Here is a 6367-nt window from a genome sequence, read left to right on the forward strand (position 1 = left end):
TCTGTGTATGGTTTCTGTGACTGTGTCCTAATGGCTGGGATTTCCAAGGAGCAGGATTTTTTGGCTTTACATTAAGAGTTGGTCCACCCGGACTGGGCAAGTCCCATTCTGCTGCTGAAAATTGTGTCTCCAGTGGTTGGAGTGTGTATTACAGGCCTAGAGGTCAATGGTGGGGTGGTTACAGTGGTCAGTAGACTACTGTTACTGATGATTTTTGTAAGTGAAATCTATAGGATGATATGTTAGATCTTATGGTTAGGGATCCACATTAGGTGCCCATAAATGGTGCTTTTTCTGAATTTCATATTTGGTAACTTTTTACTACTTCTAATAGCCCTCCTTGTACTTGTTATTCCAAGAAGCAATGCATTACAACGTTGCCTGCATTGCGTTGATGGGAATTTGAGCATGAATTCAAATTGGTGCTTCCACAAATTGTACACTGGAACAGCTAAAAAATAAAATTTTATTTTTGACACTAAGTAGGAAATATCCTGCTGTGATTATTAATTTAAACCAGAGGAGGGGTCCTCTTTTGGTACTGGTAATGAGTACCATAGGCCTTCCTAGGGAACATTATCAGATTCTATTGGAAACTTGGTCTTTGTTTTTGTGGAAGATCAGGAGTCAACCAGTTATTTGTCTCTTGTCTCATTTTCCATGATCGTTCCACAATATCTGGTTTCACACCTCTACCATTGTGAAATCCCAACTTTGGCACCAACTTGCCCTTCTCTGTCAAGGGCAGAGAGCCAAGTTTGAGCAAGACAAGAGCCACTTCTGGGTGACTGGGAGACTCTAGGATCAGAATGCTGTTGGTGGGGAGTTACTGGGATCCTAAATTCCAAACCAGCTCCTAACACCCAGATGAAATACATTTCTCTCTCTTTTTAAAAGATTTTATTTATTTGAAGGACAGAGATCACAAGTAGGCAGAGAAGCAGGCAGAGAGAAAGATGGGGAAGCAGGCTCCCCGCCAAGCAGAGAGCCTGATGAAGGGCTCGATCCCACGACCCTGAGATCATGACCTGAGCCCAAGGCAGAGGCTTAACACACTGAGCCACCCAGGCGCCCCCAGATGAAATACATTTCTGACTTAGAAACTTCAGATAGAAATTTTTTGTCCATGATGACAACTGAAGAAAATGTGTCATCCCTAAACCTAACCTTAACCCCTAACAACGCTGAAACCTAAGTTGACCTTAAAGCCCAAAGTAGAACCCTGAATCCCAAACCTGAAATGGAACCCAAAGCCTGTACCTGAGCCCTGGATCCAAGCCCTGAACCATGAACCCAAACCCTAAACCATACCTCCAAGTCATGAACCCTGAACCCAAATCTCAGCATGAAGCCAAACCCCCAATTTGACCTTGAACTTTATCTCATAAGCCCTGAGTCTTAAACCTAAATTATAAACTTAAAGCCCTAAGCTATAACTCTGTTCCCTTGTCCTCAACTCTAAATCCTCATGCTAACACTAAACCCAAAGCCTGATCTAGAACTCTGACTAAAACCTGAACCTGAACCCAAATTCAAACCCTTCACCACACTTTGCTTATGCACTTGCCATTGATGGATATTTGCAGTTTCTACCTTTTGATTCTTGTGAACATTGTTTGGGTTGGGGGCTAGGGTTAGGGTCTTGGATTAGGGTAGGGTCCAGGCTTGAGACCAAGTTGAGGTCAGAGTGTGGGTCTGCATCAGGGCCATGTTCAGTTCCACTGTTTGGGTCAAGGACTGTTGTAATTCCACATTGTTTCCAATTCATTGGGCTCCATGCATCTTGAATTTCTGGAATGAAATGGCTTCAGCTGGACCCCGGGAGGGAGCAGGACCTTCCACTGAAGGGTGAGCTCCTACAGTCCTGCACTGCCTTACACCGCCTGCAGAGGGGGCCAGACCCCCAGCTCCCGCCCTGAGCCCAGGCTGCGCAGCCCCAGCTGGGACCGGAGCCCCGCCTCTTCAGGACCCACTGTGGAGACTTCTGGAGAATGTGGGGCACCTCCCACCCTGACAGGACAAGCTGAGGAGGGTGTGGCTCTGCATCCACACTGACCGGACCGTTGTGGAGGACGCGCCCACACTGACAGCAGTCCAACCTCCTAAGGACCAGACGCTGGAGGAGGTGAGTAGAAGCCGCCTGAGTGGACTGTCAAGGGGTTCGTGGTCTCAGGACCCCACAGAGGAAGGGCGCCCTGTGTAGACACTAGGGCTTCCGTCGTTTTGTGTGAGGAGACGTGGCCTCCTGCTGTGCTGTGCGCGGGGCTGTGGGGTCCCCCCTTTCTGGGCTCGGGTGCTCCTCGGTCCTCGTCTGTGTTTGTGTGCTCGCGGATTCGGTTCCTGGGGCTCCTCAGATGGTCTGCAGTCAGGGAGCGTCCGCCTGCCTCGGTGCTTGTGCTCCCCCCACCTCAGCCCTGCGGGGTCCTTCCCGTGTCCACACCCACTCCAGGCTTGCGCCGAGTCCGGAAATTCGGGAGCCAGAGTGAGGACTCTGTAGACGGTTTTGGGGAGAGTAGGTATTTTCCCAGTGTGGGTTCTTCCCTGAGCACAGTGCCTCCCCATCTCCGTGTGTCCCCCTCCCTGTCTGTGGTCATTGTTGCAGGGCTGTCAGAGGACAGGTCTATCACCTTCTTGGTTCAGGGACCTCCCGGGTATCTTGCTGTCTTGGATGCAGGTGTAAATGAGATCGTTCTCCGTAGTCTCTTTCTGATAGTTCCTTCCGAGCACGTAGGAGTGCCACTAATTTGTGCATATTGATTTTGTTCCTTGCAAGTTCTTGAATTTTTTAGTTCGATTTGCCTTAAACTCCATCTGCCAGTTATTTGACCAGCAGCATGGGTTTATTTGGGAAGAGCAGAGAATGGCAGTCTGGGCTGAGCAAGCTACGGTCCCATCATAGGCAAGTGCGAGAAACAAAGGAGAGGAACATTATTTCATGGAGGAGAAAGAAGTTGGGAAGGGTGCTTGGAAGGAAAGTCCCCTGGAGAAAGGCAGGGTGATGGAGAATTCTCACCAGCTGAGCTGCAAAGCTCCTACAAAACGTCAGATGAACCTCCAGCTTCCCCTGTGGGGCCTGGAATTGGTGAGTCTCTCCTGTGGGGGATTGCAATGTGGGGTCTGTAATGGGCACTGAGCACCAGGCGCCCCCTTCCAGCCTCCCCTTCTGGCATCCCCAGTACACTTTACTGGGGCTTCCCTTCCTGCTTTTGCACAGTTCTAACCAGCTTGTGGTGGAACGTTGTGGAAAATTGGAATTCCAAATCCACTGCTTCTACTGCCCCTGAGTTACAGGGGCCCATGATTTAATCCTCCCACGAGTCTCTTGCTAACATGTGTCCTCTCCATGTTGGGTGACCTGGATCTGGGAGGGCTTGGCCTCCATCCCAAAATCTGATGTCCTCTCTGCTTCCATGTCGTCGTGCTAACATGGATGTTTGGAAGAGTCATTTCCTCTGCGGTGATTTCAAAGTGCAGTCAGCTTGTTATAGCAGCACAAACACGTGCTGTCTCCACACTCAGATTCCCCAGCCGTCATTTCTTTAGCACGTTTGCCACTTCACACGGGATGCTTCAGTGTGTTTGACCCCACACCAGGACAATGTCCTGCAGAACCACCACATAACCTGAAATGAGGAGATCATTACAGAACCCATCCAAGGGTTAGTGTTAGGGACCAGGGACATGGCAGGACTGACCTGAAGACCCCACGGAGAGCTGTCTGGGTGGCTGAGTTGACAGTGTAGGTGAGGGTGAGTGTCTGGCTCTGGCTTTGTGTCCAGGAGTCAGCTCTGTGCGGGTGTGTCCTCAGCTGGGCATGCAGATTTCTGCTCCTCTGAATCCTTTCCGGAGTTCCAAATGGCACAGCTTCCTTCTGGGCAGCAGGCTGATTCCTCTGGGATTGCCCAGGTGTCCCCAAATTGTAGGGCACCTACTGCAAGGCCTTTGGGGTCAGAATCCTGAGAACCAAACCAAAGGTTATGGTTAGGGCCCACCACATGGCAGGCCAGATCTGCCAGCACTCTGTCCATCTTTCTGGGGGGGGGGGGTGTGGCAGTTGAGGGATTGGTTCAGGGTGAGTGTCAAGCTCCAGGTTTGCATCCAGGGGCCTGATGAATATGGGGGTGTCCAGAGGTGCGAATGCAGATTTTAGTTCCTTTGAATCCTTTCTGGAGTTCCAAATGGCATGGTTTCTTTCGGGGTGGCAGGGTGAGTCCTATGGTGTTCCTCACTGTCCCCAATCTCTGAGGCTTTGGAGCCAGGCCGTTGGGGACAGACATCTCAGGAAAGAATCTAGGCTTAAGAGTTTGTGCCTATGGGCATGGCTGCACTGATATGAAAGCACTGTGGTGAGGATCACAGGGGTCTGAGTTGAGAGCATGGTTCAGGATCAGTATCCAGGTCTGGGTTTGTGTCCAGGGGACCGCTGAATGTGGGGGTGGTCTCAGATGTCCAAGCCAATTTCCCCTACTCTGAATCCTTTCCAGCATTCCAAATAGCCTGGTTTCCTTCTGGGTGGCAAGCTGAAATCTCTGGGATTTCTCAGGTCTTGCCCGAGGGCAAGATACGTTTTACAGTAAAAGAATTCACCAGATGAGCTGAACAGCAGAGAAGACACAGCTCAGGAGTAAATCAGTGAACAGGAATATCATGCCAAAAACTTCTTTGAGAACACACTACAGAGCAAGGGAAGATAGGAGAGAAAGCTGAGATATAAAGGACAAACCCTCCAACTTTCCAACATCATTTCCATTGCTGTCAGCTCCTTCCCAGCCAAAAATAAGTCACCTGAGCCATCCTTTTTTCTTCCTGAGTTTGGGGCACTGCAAAGCCCACCAGAGGGGCCAAGGGCACCCCTGTACCTGCTGAGCTGAGCCCATTTGTACCCCAACAGTGAGCAGGTACCAGCCTGGCCCTCTGGTGCTCCATGGTCTGTGGCAGTTCTTCCTTCTGGACCCTGTTTTGCTGCTCTTTCTTCCCTAACCCTGGTCTCAAACTAGGGATTGCTCCTGGAGGAGGAACCCAGGGAGATGAGGCTCAGGAGGGCCTCCCTGCCTGGAATCTCTGTGTGGGGAGTGCACAGCCAACGGATTTTGCCCAGGGACTTGCAAAATGCAGAGAGGCAGATTTCTGTTATCTCTTTCTCTCTCTCTCTAGCCTCATACCAACCAGGAGTTCTTAGAACTTTCTTCAGTGACTTCTAGGTGTAGCTTGGCCACTGTTTCCACTGTTTCCACAGAAAGGCCACTTGAGCATGATCAAACACACGTATAAGCAATTACATTTTTTTAAAAAAAACAACAAGCCAATGCACACAGACCTTTGACAGCAGCACAGGACGCTCAAGGGACCAGAGTCCCTACCTTGGGCAATAGTGGTAGAGGCCGGGTTCTGCCATGCAGGTCCCTAGACCTTTGGCAGTTTCCACGATTGCAAATCCAGACATGCAGAATCCTGAGGGTCAACCTACTAACTGCAAAAGAGCAAAAATTCGTCAGGATTCAGAGAGTGGAAATCCATTTGTACTGGAAAAGAAGGAAGCAGGTTTGTTGTGAATCCAGCAGGGAGGACAGGCATAGATCAAGGCTGCTGTATGAGTCACGGAAACTATTGTTTCTCAAGGGTTATGCTGTCTCTGTAAAATGCTATGAGGACTCTCTCTTGAGGAACTCCTGCTTTCCTACCAGTGATGCCCCCAGATTCTGCTTTGCTAGTCCCATGGATTCCTGGGGATACCCAGTTGATAAGCTATGTTGTCCTCATGACAACACTTGCTAATGGACTGAATGTTTGTATCTTGTCCCAATTCAGATGTTGAAGCCCTAACCCTCAAGGAGTGCCATCAGGAGGTATGGGCTTTGAGAGGTGATGAGGTCATGAGATTGGAACCCTTGTGAATGAGATAAAAGCACTTCTGAGAAAAGACCTGAGAGATTGTTCTGCCAGCTGTCAGCCATGCAAGGCTACAACAGGAATATGGGCATCTATAGATAATGAAGTAGTCTCTTGATAGATATCAGATATCCCAGGATCTTGCTTTTGGACTTCTCAGCCTCTAGAACTGCAAGGAATAGTACATGTTTTGCTGTTTCAGCCACCCAGTCTGTCATCATTTGTTGAAGCAGCCAGAACTGAATAAGGCAGAGCCCAAGTCCTGGTTAATCCCTGCTTCTACTCATTTCCCCTCAGAAAGAGCTTCTAATCCAGAACTGACCTCTGCTTTCCATACACGTGCTTCAGACTCCTTCTGTGAGAGCCCAGACTTTGTAAAAGACTCCTCCCTCATGGCAACCAGCATTCTGTGACTCCTGAGGAATGTCCTCCCTGACTGTATTGAGTCAATCAATCTGATTTTGATTCTGGAGTCCCA

General features: G+C 49.6%; 1 long non-coding RNA gene across 1 annotated transcript; it reads left to right on the forward strand.

Annotated features, from left to right (window-relative positions):
* Positions 1-1909: 1909 nt before the first annotated feature.
* Positions 1910-6361, forward strand: LOC132017175 (uncharacterized). Its single transcript, XR_009404190.1, has 3 exons — positions 1910-2125; positions 5809-5846; positions 6187-6361. It is a non-coding gene; the product is annotated as an uncharacterized LOC132017175 (long non-coding RNA).
* Positions 6362-6367: the final 6 nt, after the last annotated feature.

Source organism: Mustela nigripes, chromosome 5, assembly GCF_022355385.1.
Source record: "Mustela nigripes isolate SB6536 chromosome 5, MUSNIG.SB6536, whole genome shotgun sequence".
Lineage (NCBI taxonomy): Eukaryota > Metazoa > Chordata > Mammalia > Carnivora > Mustelidae > Mustela > Mustela nigripes.